The 17627-nt window shown below is 42.5% G+C and overlaps 1 pseudogene; it reads left to right on the top strand.

Annotated features, from left to right (window-relative positions):
• LOC141047860 (uncharacterized) overlaps positions 1-17369 on the top strand; it is a 96943-nt pseudogene extending 79574 nt beyond the window's left edge.
• The last annotated feature ends 258 nt before the right edge of the window (positions 17370-17627 follow it).

The raw sequence follows: 17627 nt of genomic DNA, 5'->3' as shown, positions 1-17627 counted from the left end.
CCTAAACACTCCAGTCAAGAGGAAAAAGGTTATGCATTACTTACAACGCTTTAACTTTCATATAGTCTTTTTACAGGAAACCCATTGGGTGAGGGATAAGCATCCATCTTTATTTAGTAAAAAATACACATTGTGTGCTGAGGCATCATATTCCAAAAAACAGAGGGGGTGGCGATACTTATCAATACATGTCTTAATTATGATATTTTGGACACCTGGGAGGACCCAATGGGGAGAATTTTAATAGTTAATATAAAAATAGGAGTTTGCTATAATTTGGTAAATATTTACGCACCTAATGGTCCAGACTCGCAGTTCCAAACCCAGTTGCTCTCTAAATTGGAGGGTTGGGACACAACCAATCTGATAATTGGGGGGGATTTTAATGAGGCACATGATATATCTATGGATAGATCAGGATCACACAGTCATGGAGCTACAATACATGAAGGTCTCATCCAGAGGCTGATGGACCACTTGGGGCTGACAGATGTATGGAGGTGGCAGCATCCCACTGATAAGGATTTCTCGCACTACTCTCATGGTCATAACACTCATGCAAGATTAGACTATTGGTTATTGGGATTATCTGTGGTGGCCCTTGTTTTGTCACAGATATCTTGGATATTCAGATATCTGACCACGCCCCGGTGGTTTTCAAATCTAGATTGGTAATTCTGGCATGTAAGGAGAGGAGAAGGAGGTTCCCCTCTTATTTATATTTGTCCGATGATTTTAAGGCCTATTTACAGATGTCGTGGAATACATACAAAGAGGACAATAGGGAGCATTGCACTGACCCTCATTTGTTTTGGGCTGCCTCTAAGGGTACCGTTACACTTAGCGATGCACCAGCGATCCCGACGATATGGATCACTGGTGCATCTCTAAGTGGTCGCTAGTGAGCTGCCACACAGGCAGATCTCACCAGCGACATAGCAGGGGTCGGGGGTCGTTACTTACCTGTCAGACGCAGCGATCCTGACGTCCTCCCGCCCGCGTCCACGCGTTGCTCGTCGGCGCCACAGGAAGCCCAGCAGGAAGTGGCCGACGAGAAATGATCCAGGACCTTCTCGCGCGGCCAGCGATGAGCAGTGGGGGAGCCGGTCGGAGGTAAGTATCAGACATAGCGATATCGCTGCTACATCACAAAATCGGTGACATTACAGCGATATTGCTAGCGATATCGCTATGTGTAACGGGGGCTTAAGGCAGTTTTAAGGGGACAAGTATTCTCTTATGTTGGGAATAAACGTAAAAAATATTAGAGGCCACGCTGGCAGCTCAGGAAGAATTGACCCAGGCATATAAAAATTTTAAACGTTCTAATACCCCCACAAATAAACAGAAATTCATAGAGGCCAAAGAGGCAGCCAAAAACATTGAGCACGAGAGAGCGCTGTATAGTCTAGACTATCAAAAACACAAATATTTTAAATGGGGAAACAGGCCGGCGAGGTTAATGGCCTCTCTCACTAAACCTTTCAGACAAGCAACTAGGATTACCAGGATTCGTAACCAAAATGGCATAGCCATAATGGATAATGAACAAATAATAGAGGAATTCAGACAATTTTTTGGGTCTTTGTATGGAGATGGGGGAGAGGAGATTTCACAGGCATCGGGTTTCTTCGGGGATGGGGTGGCTCCTGGTATTACGGAGGACCAGAGAAACTTGCTTAATTCACCTATTACTGTTATGGAGGTCTTGTCAGCCATCTCTTCTCTTAAGATTTCTAAGGCACCGGGTCCAGACGGGTTTAGTGGAGAATATTATAAAATCTTAGGCCCATGGGTAGGTCCACATCTAGTTGAGTTATTTAACGGAATTATGGAAAAAGGTTATATTCCAGGCAGGTTTAATGAGGCTTATATTCATTATGCTTCCTAAGCCTGGGAAGGATCCACTGCAAGTGGAGGGATACCGCCCAATCTCACTGCTCAATGCAGATTTTAAACTCTTGACAAAAATATTGGCAACCAGGGTTCAGCAAATTATTCCTGAGTTAATTTCACCACATCAGACGGGGTTTGTACATGGAAAATCGATAACCTATAATATTAGAACAGCGATAGGCACTATTTCTAGTTGTAGAGTCAATAAAGGCAGGAGATGCATTGTGGTGGGTCTTGACGCAGATAAGGCCTTTGATAGAGTTTCCTGGAATTATTTATATAAGCTGTTAGAGGTCAGAGGGTTTGAGTCATGGTTCTGCAATGCTATTAAATTATTATATAGGGACCCCACATCTAGGCTTTTTATAAATAACACTTTATTGGAGCCCTTTGAAATTCAGAGGGGTATGAGGCAGGGATGCCCACTGTCCCCATTATTGTTTAACTTCGCATTAGATCCCTTGTTGAGAACTCTTCAAACTATGCCAGATTTTCATGGGATCCCTACAGGGAGCACGGAAACAAAATTGTTGGCTTTTGCAGATGATATTTTTCTATTTATTGCCAACCCAACACAAGCTATCCCAACCATAATATCAACAGCTGAAGAATTTGTACATCTTACTGGCTTTGAAATTATAATAAGTCAGAAGCATTAGCGATATTCAGGGCGGGCAGAATAGATGAGAGCTGATTCCCCTTTCAATGGAGGAGTGTGAGTCTATTGGATATCTAGACATTAGACTCCCAACGGATCCACATAAATTGTATTGCCTTAATTATAGACCCTGTGATGAAGGAGTTAACTGCTCCTACCACCCCCCAGGACCTGTAAGCATATTGAAGAAAGCAGGATTTAGTGCTCTAATGTTGAATAGCCAGGCCTTTTAGTATGATAATTAGATAAGGCCCAAAACAGAACTTCAAAGCTTGAGTAGGAGCCACGTCAGCATGGGGCAGGAAGGTGCCTGGGGGCCTCAATTAGAATATACCTGTCAGCTAGACACAGAAATACACATCCATTGTCTCTCCCAGCTGCTCCGACTCCATCCTAGGATCATGGATTATGAGCACACCTTTCGAGTTATAGACTCATAAAACATATCCGCGTGATCCTGAGGAAATCACGCATCTGCCAGTGCGACTCCTGAGTCGGTGAGGGCTCTGGGACCTGAGATATAGAGATTGGCCCTCCATAGCGACCCAATGGGGCCATGTTTGCTCTCCACACGACAGGTAAAACAAACCGCATTCACTGGTACCGTATTTTTCCGACCATAAGACACACTTTTTTCCCCCAAAATTTTGTGGGAAAGTGGGGGGTGCGTCTTATGGTCGCAATACACGGTGCTAACCTGGTGGCAGCGGGCGGGGCTCTGCGGTGCTGTGGTGGCAGCGGGCTGTGCTCCGGTGCAGGGGCGGCGGGTCCGCCGGCATTTCTTCACAGCCCGGAGGCCTCCGTACTTCCCTTGCTGGCTGCCACCATGTTGCGGTGGCCTCCGGGAGCATGGACGCCGTGAAGATGGCCGCCGGTCCGGGGACGGCGCATGCGCGGGATCAGATCTCTTGCCCTTAAGGCAATTAAACCATAAAATAATCTTGGGCTGATGCTTTTACTCTGATTACGAATCTTAGAATACTCAGCTGGTAACAGGACATCCTCCCCGGCGGCCATTTGCTCTAGGTGCAGTTCCCTTACTGACCTGAGAGACAAAGGGGGCGCCGGAGAGCTGTCCCTGTGTAGTTACGTCACATTGATGACGTGGGAGGAACTGGTCGTGTCCTCCAGACCCATTATTGATAAGGTTACTAGCCTCCTCAACTCCGGGAAACATTTCATTTTGTCTTTTACTGGGAAATGTCACTTAATTAAAATGATCATTTTTCCTAAATTATATTTATTTCAAACATTACCACTTCTGTTATCAAAATCGGACATTAACCTTTTGAATATGACATTTCGACAGTTTATATTGGGAATGGGGGGTCGTTCACGTATTGGGTTATGTAAATTACAACTTCCAAAATCCCCAATATTGTCCGGTATAACATAGCGGCCAATTTACGATATGTAATAGATTGGATGCGGGGGACATCCCACTTCGCCAATACTCATCTAGAGGGGCAGATTTACCCACATGTTTCATTAATGGCCTTGCTACATCTGACTAACGAGGAACTCCCTGATGAAATTAGACATCATCCAATATTGTGGCAAACTATTCTGTCTTGGAGAAGAGGGAGGAAATTGTGTAATTTGAATGGTAGACTGTCACCTTTCCAGCCTTTTCTGGGTAACCCATTGTTTTTGAAAAGTAAACCACCAAAAATTTATAAAACTATGGCGCAACAAAAATGCGTTCTTGGGGTGGATCTATAGACCATAGTTTCTCTATGATCACTTTTGACGATGCAGTATCCCGTTATCCCATATTTGAAGGACAGCCGTTCTTATTCCTGCAAGCGCGCAGTCTGGTTCTTAGGTTTATAGTTAGCAAGCGGAGTGAGGGTTTGGGCGATAAATTGGATATCCTTCTCAGAAAGGGCAGGGCTCACTTGGTGTCAACTAGTACCATATACTCCACTCTGCGGAAGCAATGGTCTTGGGAGGCCAAAACCTCGGGTACGGGACATGGAAGGTCTGGAGGTGGGAGATATATTAGAAGCTACTGAGACACAAAGGAAAGTTATTTCATATAATAGATATATAGATATGGCCATATTATTGCTACATAGGGCTTATATTACCCCGTACGTCCCATCTAAAATGTCTCCCACAAATTCTTATCAATGTGTAAAATGTGGTCTACATAATACTGATATTTTCCATCATATGTGGGGTTGTCCAAAAATTCAAAAGTTATGGCGTGATATCCACTCTTAGTTGCAACAATTGAGTGGTTTTGAGTTCCCACTTACCCCACAATGGGCTATTTTTAATATCCTAGAGGAGACCCAAAGAGTATTGCCAAAGCACACCAAAGCCATGTTAGTGATTTGGGCCTCAGCAGTAAGGAAAAGCATATTGCATCAATGGTTACACTCAAATGTTCCATCAAAATCGATAATATTGACAAAAATTAATTTTCTGTTTAAAATGGACTGGTTGGAAACCTTGACCAACAAAGAAAAATTAACAGAGAATTTCTTCACCAGATGGTCGTTTTTTGCTCCATCCTTGGATACAGAATCTAGGAACAGACTTAAGCAATTTGAGAGCACCAGATGGTACCTGCTACAAAGAATCAGTGGACACGCACAAATTTAAGGAATCCTTTCAAATGATGACGATTGTAGGAAGGGGAAGGAAAAGGTGGGATTTTGGCTTAATGTCATAAATATACTGTAACTGTCTGTACCTTTTCCTTGTTAAAATTGTTAAATTAATAAAAATAGTTTAAAAAAAAAGATCTTTTCACCCCCAATTTTTATTTTCCCTAGAGTAACAGGACCCCAAAAGTTATTTTGCAATTTGTCCTGAGTATGCTGATGCCCCATATATGGGGGTAAACCACTATTTGGGCGCATGGCAGAGCTCGGAAGGGAAGCAGCGCCATTTGCCTTTTTTGGCTGGAATTGAGATCGGACGCCATGTCGCGTATGGAAAGCCCCTGATGTATCAAAACAGTGGAAACCCCCCAATTCTAACTCTAACCCTAATCTCAGCCCTAACCCTAATGGGAAAATGGAAATAAATATTTTTTTTTTATTTTATTTTCCCTAACTAAGGGGGTGATAACGGGGGGTTTGATTTACTATATATGGCGGTTTTTATGTTTTGCAGCTGTCGCACGCTTAAAAGACGCTTTTTATTGTAGAAATAGTTTTTGCATCACCACCGTTCGAGCGCTATAATTTTTCTATATTTTGACCCACAGAGTCATGTGAGGTCTTATTTTTTGCGGGACGAGTTGACGTTTTTATTGGTACCATTTTCGGGCACGTGACTTTTTTGATCGCTTTTTATTCCGATTTTTGGGACGCAGAATGAACAAAAACCAGCATTTCATGAATTTCTTTTTTTTGGGAGGGGGGGCGTTTACACCATTCCGCATGTGGTAAAATTGATAAAGCGGTTTTATTCTTCGGGTCAGTACGGTTACAGCGACGCCTCATTTATGTCTTTGTTTTGGCCCTTTTATGCAATGAAAACAATTTTCTATAAAAAAAAAAATAATTTTTGCATTGCTTTATTCTGCAAGCTATAACATTTTTATTTTTTCGCTGATGATGCTGTGTGGTGGCTCATTTTTTGTGGGACAAGATGACGTTTTCAGCGGTACCATGGTTATTTATATCTGTCTTTTTGATTGCGTGTTATTGCACTTTTTGTTTGGCGGTATGATAAAGCATTTTTTGCTTCGTTTTTTATTTTTTAAGGGGTTCAATAAAGGGGTTAATTAGTGGGACAGTTTTATTGGGCGGGTTGTTACGGACGCGGCGATACCAAATATGTGTACTTTTTATTGTTTTTTTTATTTTCAAAAAATGAATTTTAGGGTTTTTTTTGTTTTTGTGTTTTTTTTATTTTTACACTTTTTTTTTTTTTACCTTATTACACTGTCCATAGAGGGACATCACTGCCATGTGACAGATCACTGATCTAACACAGGTGCTGCACAGGTTTCCTGCTGGCCCCCGAAGGTCCCCGCCGCCATATTGGATCCGGGGACCTGCAGGGAAGGAGACCCCCAGAGCAGCGCAGCACATCGTGCTGCTCCGGGGGTCTCAGGGAAGCACGGAGGGAGCCCCCTCCCTGTGCGCTTCTCTCCTATGCCCCTGGTACACCGCGATCATGTTTGATCGCGGTGTGCCAGGGGTTAATGTGCCGGGGGCGGTCCGTGACCGCCCCTGACATATAGGGCCGGGTGTCAGCTGTGATAAGAAGCTGACACCCGGCCGCGATCAGCGGCGCTCCCCACGGGGGGACGCCCCTGATTGCTATGACGTACTCTTCCGTCCTTGGGACTTAGGTCCCAGGTCACATGGACGGAATTGTATGTCTAATGTAGGAAAGAGGTTAAGGCCCCTTCTCACATAGCGAGATCGCTGAAGTGTCACCGATTTTGTGACGCAACAGCGATCTCGCTACATGTGACACGCAGCAGCGACCGTCTCCCCCCCCCCCTCCCCCCCACGGTCCCCCGCTGGACATTGCTGATCGTGCTGGAATGTCCTGGGCCATTTTTTCGGCGTTCCTGTGTTTGACCTGACGAGCGACCTCGTTGGTGACACAGAACTCGGGGACGCAGGCTGGAATCGATCAGAATAGCTGCTGTGTGACAAGGTGCCGAGGATCGCTGGATGTTTGCTGCGTCGCTGAGTAGATCTGCCTGTTTCGCAGCTTACTAGCCATCATTTAGCAACGCACCAGCGATCCCTGCCAGGTCGTATCGTTGTCAGGATCGCTGGTGCATCGCTAAGTGAAACGGGACCCTTAGTCTCATTAACACCCTGCGATCTTGATCCTGTGGTCCTGATGTTTGCCATGGCGGTTCACGGCCAAATAGCGGCCTGTTCAGAAGTTAGCGACATTTAGATGGTAAAAATACACTTTTTCATTCCTGTCATGCCATTTTGCATTAATTCCTTAAAATCACCTGAAGGGTTAATAAACTAACTGACAGCAGTTTTCAACATGTCGGGGGTGATGTTTTCCAAATGATATCACTTTTGCAGTTTTTCCAGTATAGAACCCCCAAAGTCACTTCAAATCTGGATAGGTCCTGCAAAAAATAAACTTTGTAAATTTGCTTGAAAGAAATGAAAAATTACTGCTACATTTTTAACCACTTAATGACCGGAGCTTTTTTCATTTTTGTTTTTCACTCCCCTTCTTTCCAGAGCCATAACTTTCTGTGGTATGACTATCTGGATTAAAGGAATAATCATTCCAAGTTTGAAAAATGCAAGTTTTTTTTTACAATTTTGTCAAATTTCTGATATTTTTCATAAATAAACACAAATCATATCAACCTAACTTTACCATTATTATAAATTATAATGTGCCACGAAAAAGCAGTCTCCGAATCACTGGGATTTGTTAAAGCATTCCAGAGTTATTACCCCATAAAGTGACATCGGTCAGAATTAAAAAATTTGGCTTGGTCACTAAGGGGATAATGAAGGAAATGACTTTGCCATAATGCCGTTACTTACAGTGACGCCACCGTACTGACTGAGGGCAGCCCCAGTGATGTAGGAGGTGGAGATGTCAGCATCTTTTGGCGGCTCAGGTGCCCCATGAGCTTGTAGTAAAAGCCTCCATCTAGAACATTCCATGTGAGTTTTCCTTCTGTCTGTGACTTTTACATTATTACTTTCACAGTCTTGACATCCAGGAAAATATCTGAAGAACATCAATACTGAAGTCATAATGGAGAAAGGGGAAAGTGATGTGCGGGACGAGGAGTGTTGCAAAGAGGACGTTCCTACAGGTAACTGCCCCAGTAAGGAGTCACCATTAAATAAAGCAGAGAAGAGTCACATTCTCCTCATTCACCAGTCCGGACAATTGACGTTTTTTGTTCTGTGTTTTCTCAGTTTTTTAGTCATAGATTTCCCCATTCAGCTAAAATACAGATTATATCTGGATGACAATGTAATGGCACAATCTATAATATAACGCTGGGAGCATCACTCTGTCCGAAGCCTTTATAGACTGCGCAAGCATGATGCGCCTGCGCAGTCTGGCTCCAGACTGAAGGCATCCAGCGGTTACAGGTAAGAGGAGTGTGGCGCTGGAGATCACGATACGCGTAGACACTGAAAGCATACCGTGATCTCCCGCGCCATACTTACCTGACCGGGAGGAGCGTTGCCGCGGCGCTTGTCTTTTCGCCAGAGACTTGGGCAGGAGTGCAATCTGAATCGCGCATGCGTATAGCACTATCGGCGCCATTATAATGAAGACACATTTGTATTGTGTCTTCAGCAATATGGCGCCGGACAGCGCGGTATGGGCATGCGCGTACTCCGGCGCCGCATTTCCCCGGCCTCCACCAGAACTGTACAGCGCTGGAGCACAGGGAAGAAAGGTGAGTATAAATGTTTTTTTTGTTTGTTTGTTTTTTTGTTTGTGTGTGTGTGCAGTTTAATAGGGGTGAGGGGGACCATGCATACCAGGATAGGGGGTGAGGGGACCATGCATATCAGGATAAGGGGGTGAGAGGTAGCATGCATTATCTGGATAGGGGGTGAGGGGACCATGCATACCAGGATAAAGGGGGTGAGGGGTACCATGCATACCAGGATTGGGGGATGAGGGGACCATGCATACCAGAATTTTGAGGTAAGGGGTGCCATGTATACCAGGATTGGGGATGAGGGGACCATGCATACCAGGATTGGGGGGTGAGGGGGTACCATACATCCTACGATAGGGATGAGGGGGGGACCATGCCTACCAGGATAGGGGGGTGAGGGGACCATGCCTACCAGGATAGGGGGATATGGGGGACCATGCCTACCAGAATTGGGGGGTGAGGGGGTACCATACATCCTATGATACAGGTGAGGGGGACCATGCATACCTGGATTGGGGGGTGAGGGGACCTTGCATACCATGGTAGGGATGAGGGGGTACCATGCATACCAGGATTGGGGGGGTGAAGGAACCATGAATACCAGGATATGGATGAGGGGGTACCATGCATACCAGGATGAGGAATGGGGTGCCATGCATAACAGGATGGGGGGGTGAGGGGACCATACATACCAGAATAGGGATGAGGGAGCAATGCATATCATTATAGGGATGAGGGGGCCATGCATACCAGCATAGGGAGGGGGGCAGCACCTACCATGATGTGAGACCATATACCAGTAAGTACTCACCACCCGGGCATAGAGCGGGTTCAGTAGCTAGTATGTAGTAAAAGCGGTTGTGTATCTATAATATGGATTTAAGAATAGACTGGGATGATAGATCATCAAAGACGCGTGACACCTCACTGGCATAGTATCTAGTTCAGTGTTTTACATCATATCCATCATGGTTCTGGTTCCAGGATTAATAAATAACCTAAGTAACCTATTTGATATACGGAACTAGCTGGAGATTGTAAAAAAAAAAAAATTTTGACAATTCTCTCATAGTCACAGCCAGGAGTAGGTTATAAGAGAAAGCAGAGAATTGCCTGGGCTTTTCCAGCTTTATGTTTCTCCATGGCCATGACTTCCTAATACACAACCATACGGCTCCTCTGTTCTGCATGTAGCGGTCAGCGATTGTGTGAGATGAACTCCACCTAGTAGTACTAACGCCTGAGCATTTCTCTAGACCTAAGTGACACAATATGAGCAAGTTCTGCACTCTGTCACATGGAAGATGGGGCGTCAGTGGTCGATGTGAAGTGTTAACTGAAGAATAGACAATTTCCACAACACACACCACAGGATGCAATATGGAAGCCAATTATGCTTTATTATTCTAAAACAGTCCAGACTATAGACATATAATTAGAGATGTTAGTATAGACAGTACTTCTACCAGAGTCTACTGACTGCAATGTCTCCAAAATCCACCATAGCCATGACAGTTTGGCCAAGCATTCGTCTATTTTCTATGGAGCAGAACAAAGCTGCTTCCATATCATGAATCAGTGCTTGTTACAGGTCAGTTCCTGCCTGTCTAAATGAACCCCTAAAGATAACCTGTCGCCTACAAAATTGCTATTTACCTGCAGGTATATTGGTAACCTGTAGGTAAATAGTATTTAAAGCATGTTAGGCTGTTTTACTGGGAGAGCGACTGCCAGGAGAAATTCAAATATGTTCCTTACAGCCGCTCGCTTCCAGTCATTGAGGTGGTGCATGAAGCTCTAACACAGAGAGGTGACTGCTACAGCCGTCTACTTCTGAAGAATGAAATCGGCCTCTGCAAGGAGAATATAATGTCATCAATGAGCAGTGATTGATGGTATAGGAAGGTGACTGGGGCTTATTAGCTTTCATTTTGATGAAGGAATGATGATTTGTTTCCTTATCTCATGGTTTTTTTTATTATTGCAGAACATCCTCAATTTACACATAGTGGATGATGTGCTGTCAACAACGAACATTTTTATTCTCATATAAAATATGCGACCAATGACAAATGTTTTATTTGATGTTTGCACTGGCCAATGATTGAGAATGAACATCAGCAGAATTGATTCTTTGTGAAATCATCACATCATGTAAATTACACCTCAGTCAGTTAATAATAGAACTTTACTACACACTCTGCAATTTCTATGTAATATTTATTTTTAATTAATATTTTTATGTTTAGATAAATATAAGTATTAAGGTTATTTGACTAAAAAAATCACATTAGTTGTATTCTTGACAGATGGTCGTACCAGCAGCTCCAAAATCCAAAAAAGTATTGCACAAGACCCATATGAAGAACAAGCCAACATCTCAGACGTGGATCCTTTTAAAGTACAATGTCCTAATTCATCACAGACTGTTAAACAAAATAAAAGACACAGAAGAAGTGTGGAAAATAAAAAAGCTCCCACAAGGAAGAAGCCATTTTCATGTTCAGAATGTGGGAAATGTTTTAAAGATAAATCACATCTTGTTACACATGAGAGAATTCACACAGGAGAGAAGCCATTTTCATGTTCAGAATGTGGGAAATGTTTTGCTCTAAAATCAACTCTTCTTGCACATGAGAGAATTCACACAGGAGAGAAGCCATTTTCATGTTCAGAATGTGAGAAATGTTTTGCTCTAAAATCAACTCTTCTTGCACATGAGGGAATTCACACAGGAGAGAAGCCACTTTCATGTTCAGAATGTGGAAAATGCTTTACAGAGAAATCAGCTCTTCTTACACATGTGAGAATTCACACAGGAGAGAAGCCATTTTCATGTTCGGAATGTGGAAAATGTTTTACAGAGAAATCAACTCTTGTTAGACATGAGAGAATTCACACAGGAGAGAAGCCATTTTCATGTTCGGAATGTGGAAAATGTTTTAAAGACAAATCAACTCTTGTTATACATGAGAGAATTCACACAGGAGAGAAGCCATTTTCATGTTCGGAATGTGGAAAATGTTTTAAACACAAATCAACTCTTCTTGCACATGAGAGAACTCACACAGGAGAGAAGCCATTTTCATGTTCGGAATGTGGAAAATGTTTTACAGAGAAATCTGCTCTTGTTACACATGAGAGAATTCACACAGGAGAGAAGCCATTTTCATGTTCGGAATGTGGAAAATGTTTTACAGACAAATCAGCTCTTCATACACATAAGAGAATTCATACAGGAGAGAAGCCATTTTCATGTTCGGAATGTGAGAAATGTTTTACTAACAAATCAAATCTTGTTAAACATGAGAGAATTCACACAGGAGAGAAGCCATTTTCATGCCCTGAATGTGGCATTTTTTTTTTATCTAAATCTCATCTTGTTAGACATCAGAGAACTCACATTGGGAAGAAGGCATTGTAATGCTTTAGTGACAAAACATAATTTTTGAAATGTGACTAGAGATGGGCGGACACCTGGATGTTCAGGTCCAGTGTTTGCTGCGCTTTAATGTGTTTCCTCCCTGCCAATCACAGAGCCGCGGTTCCCACGCTGTCAAAAGCTGTGATTGGAGGTATTAAGTTTACCTTCGTTCATTGGTGTCAGCTGATGAGACTGAGACTACTACTCCCATCATCTGACACCTGAAGCCACTAATTGCAATGAGAGCAGGAGTGGTGGATGGGAGTTTTCGTCTGCCGCTTCTGCACTGTAAATAAATAATTAAAAGTGAAACCGCCGTGGGTTCCCCTGTATTTTTGCTAACCAGCCAGACAAAATTCATAGCTGGGATCTGCAACCCTCAGCTGTCAGCTTCAGCAAGGCTAGTTAGCAAGAATAAAGGGGTCCCTTTTTAATTATTTACATTAACCCCTTTACCCCCAAGGATGGTTTGCACGTTAATGACCGGGCCAATTTTTACAATTCTGACCACTGTCCCTTTATGAGGTCATAACTCAGGAACGCTTCCATGGATCTCAGTGATTCTGACTTTGTTTTCTCGTGACATATTGTACTTCATGTTAGTGGTAAAATTTCATACAACTTGCGTTTATGAAAAAAACAAATTTGGTGAAAATTTCGCAATTTTCCAACTTTGAATTTTTATACCCTTAAATCACAGAGATATGGCATACAAAAAACTTAAATCCTGCCTACCATTCAGAAAACGTTCAGAGCCGAATTATCCTCTGCTGTAAGCAACTTCACGCAGCAAATCCAGGATATTGCTCAAAGAACCAACGATTTGGAAAGAAGAATGGATGATACAGCAGATGCCGCTGAACATAATAGTGCACAACTACAGGAACAAGATGCTAGACTCGAGTTCCTTGAGCTAAAGTGTGAAGACTTGGAAAATCGATCTCGCCGGGGTAATATCAGAATTATAGGACTACCGGAAAGTAGCTCCAATCTACTGGAGGTTGCCTCAAACCTCTTCTGTACCCTCCTGCCCCAAGCAGATCCTAATTCTTTAAAAATAACCAGAATTCACAGGGCTTAAGGAGGTCCCAAGTCTGATGCCTCACCTGGGGACATTGCCCTTAAAATGCATCATGAGGAATCCAGAGACCTGATTCTATCCACAGTTCGTAAACTGAACAATTTACCAGGTGTCCCAGATACCGTATCTCTGTTCCCTGACATCTGCCCGGCAACCTTGATAAGGAGAAAAGCCATGAAAGACCTAACTCTGGCCTTAATAAAAGCAAAGATTAAGTACAAATGGGGATTCCCACATGCTTTAATTTTCTCCTATGGCAACACCACCTATTCTCCAAGAAATCTCGAGGAAGGGAGAAAAGCACTGGAGAAGGCAGGCACCCCGATTTCTGATTCAGGAGCCCTACCACAGAGACAGAGACCACGCAGAGAGTGGATGGAAGTTCGCCATACCAGACTCAATAAATCACAGCACAACATATAGCCCATTTCTTGAGTCCACTATCAACGAATGTGCTGGAATATTGTCAAAGAACGAACAAAATGCTGAGTTATCGTTCTGATAGTATTGCTTATTTGATGTTTCTAATGACAATTTATGAATAATATTGTTTTCTTTTTCTAATAGTAGAGTGTTGTGCCCCTGGAGTAAGTATGCCATTCCATTTTGGGCTATTACTGCCTCTGGTCCTACTGATAGTGGACCAGCACATTATAGCCCATAAACTGGTCATTGGTTGCGACCATTTTTCTTGTTGTTGTATTTTCTGTTACCCTCCCTTCCCTCTTTTCCCTACAAGAGTGTCGATGAGATGTAAAAATATTTTTGGATATGTGACTAAGGTGAAAATGCCTGTTCCAGGCCATAGTTTAATTAGAAATTTCATTAGAACCTCTCTATGCATACCTAATGTATAAGGTACTATCACACAATGTTAGGGGGTTCAACTCCCCGATAAAAAGAGAGCACGCCTTTATTGATTACCAGAAACATTCCCCTGATGTGCTATTCCTACAGGAAACTCATTTCTCTAATAACTCATCTCCCAAATTTTTCCATAAGCTCTACTCGAGATTTTTTCTTGCTACTCATGATAAAAAACGAGAGGTGTCGCCATATTGCTGCATAATTCTTTTCCATTTGTGCAGGAGGATTTGGTTGCGGACGCAGAAGGTAGATATATAATCCTTTGGGGCACGGTCCAGGAGAAGCGATTCTGTCTTGTTAACTGCTATGCACCCCCGACATTTCAAATGAAAATTAAATCTATTGCAGGAACCCTAAGGTCTATACGCTATGATACTATTATATGGGGGGGCGATTTTAACCTGACTGTAAACCCAACCCTTGATCTAATAAGGGGAGGCCTGACATGACAAGGAGGGAAAAAAAACTATCTTTGATGGTATCTTGCAAGCTCATCATCTGGTGGATACATGGGGAGTCTCATGGACAATCCAGAGGTTATACCTATTTTTCTAGAGCTTTCCATTCATATTCCAGGATTGACTGGATTCTAACTAATTCGGAAAACATACCATCATTGATGTATTCCAGACATGTCCCCTCTTCTTGGTCCGACCATGATAGTGTACACTCTGTATTTTAAATAGGCATGAAGACTGCACGCCTGTATACGTGGAGACTGAATGAATCTTTGATTTCTGACCCTCAAACACGAATAATGGTCGAACAGGAGCTCAAGGCCTTCTTCCACTCTAATATCACCCCTGACACCTCTATGGGTAATATATGGATGGCCCTTAAAAAATATATCACTGGTGTACTCATTAGGATAGCATCCCAAAAAAAGAGGAATCATCTTAAGGAGCAATTGACTCTCGAGAATGAACTTTATAAATTAGAAACCGCCAATCAGTCACACCCCTCCCTATACTTAACTAAACGAATCTATGACTTAAAACTACAACTAAATACTTTGCTAACAACTCGTATGGAAACAGCAATCAGGTGGACGCAAGCGACATTCTATCGGTTCTCTAATAAAATGGACCGAATGCTTGCCCGAAAATTAAAACGGAGTGATTAAACTCTATCTTATCCATAAAAGACGAACAGTCCCAAACTACTTTTAACCCGAACAAAATCTACAAAATATTTCAAACTTATCAAAAACTATATGCTGATAGCACAAATTTTTCATTGCCCATATTGGATGACTCCTACCTAATGTACCACTACCTTCCCTAACTCCGGCTTACGCCGCTACATTGCATTCTCCTATCACTGAAGAGGAAATCACATCTATAAATCATCTGGGAAGGCTCCGGGCCCCGACGGGCTGACCACATTATACTATAAAAAGTTTTCAAATATTTTATTAAAGCATATACAAACCTACTGCAATAATATGCTAACTGGCCAAACAATGCCGCCGGATTTCTCTACGGCGCATATCACTGTCATCCCAAAAGAAGGGAGAGACCCATTGCTCACAAAAAACTACAGGACAATATCCCTTTTGAATGTGGACCTTAAGATTTTCTCCTCCAAAATAGCCAATAGAATTAATAAATGTCTGCCTGGTCTTGTCCATAAAGATCAGGTTGGATTCATCCCAACTAGACAAGCCCCGGATAATATCCGTAAAAACCTAAACCTCATACATAGCGCCAACAAACGTAAAACCCCCTTAACTTTGCTAGATTTAGATATAGAAAAAGCTTTCGATACCGTCACTTGGACATACATGTTTAATATCTTGCGTAAAATGGGGATTTCACAACAATTAATCGATTCACTTAAGCTTCTATATAATATCCCGGTTGCTTATTTAAAATTACCTTCGACCACTCCAGAGCCAATAGTTATCAGCAGAGGAACCAGGCAAGGGTGCCCCCTATCTCCGGCCCTATTCGCTTTGGTGATGGAACCACTGGCGCAGAAGATCTGTCTGTACCCCGATATCACAGGCCAAACAATTGGTAGACATGAATACAGGGTCAGTCTGTTTGCAGACGACCATCATTTGACTTTGACAAATCCCCATATATCCCTACCTAATCTTTTAAATTCACTTAAATCCTTTGAGGAAATCTCAGGTTTAAAGGTCAATATCGATAAATCAGAGATTATGTTTCTGAACACCCCTCCTGCTGAAGAAAGCTCAATAGTAGAGAACTTTCATTTCCGACATGCAAAACATTATATTACATACCTAGGAATTAACCTTACATTATCTAAATCCACGCTATTTAAATATAATTATGCTCCCCTCCTCCAAAAAGTAATGCAATCTTTGTCAAAATGGTCCTCCCCATCTCTTTCCTTTTTGGGAAGGGTGCACTCGATTAAAATGGTTACTTTACCTCAATTTCTCTATCTGTTCCGATCCTTGCCTATTTCAATACCTCTGATGACATTCCAATTGATACATTCGCACATGGTACGTTTTATCTGGAATAATAAAAAGCCCCGCATCTCCCAGCAAATCCTGTTTAGACACAAAAGACGGAGAGGTTTCGCTACCAAACTTTACTCTCTATTATAGGGCAGCTCAGATCGCCCAGCTGACAGGGGTAAACGCGGAACAACACACATATGGCCACAAATAAAAAACTCCCAAATAGCACCCTACTCCTTGGAGAGTCTAATTTGGGCCTCGGGGCCGTTACCGAAAGATCTGGCTCTACATTCTCCGTATACCTTTCACTCCCTGCAAATCTACAGAGCAACTAGATTCCAATTTGCATTGCAGTCTCATCCCTCTCCTGAACCTGTTTAATAATCCCATGTTCCCGCCAGGAGTTACATCTTGAAATTACGTATGGTGGCAGCAGAATAAGCTAACTAGGCTACAAAATCTAACTACTCATTTTAAGCTAATGTCAAAACAAGAGTTCATCGCAAAATATCAAGTCCCGAGGTCTGAGACATTCCAACTTGAACAAATTTTTCATTTTCTGCAAAGCCTAACGGTTGGTTCTTCAAACGTACAACCTACAGTGGGGAAAAAAAGTATTTAGTCAGTCAGCAGTAGTGCAAGTTCCACCACTTAAAAAAATGAGAGGCGTCTGTAATTTACATCATAGGTAGACCTCAACTATGGGAGACAAACAGAAAAAAAAATCCAGAAAATCACATTGTCTGTTTTTTTTTCATTTTATTTGCATATTATGGTGGAAAATAAGTATTTGGTCAGAAACAAGCAATCAAGATTTCTGGCTCTCACAGACCTGTAACTTCTTCTTTAAGAGTCTCCTCTTTCCTCCACTCATTACCTGTAGTAATGGCACCTGTT

This window comes from Dendrobates tinctorius, unplaced genomic scaffold, assembly GCF_039654945.1.
Source record: "Dendrobates tinctorius isolate UK_male_01 unplaced genomic scaffold, ASM3965494v1 ptg000129l, whole genome shotgun sequence".
NCBI lineage: Eukaryota > Metazoa > Chordata > Amphibia > Anura > Dendrobatidae > Dendrobates > Dendrobates tinctorius.
This window is presented reverse-complemented; position numbering and strand designations above follow the sequence as displayed.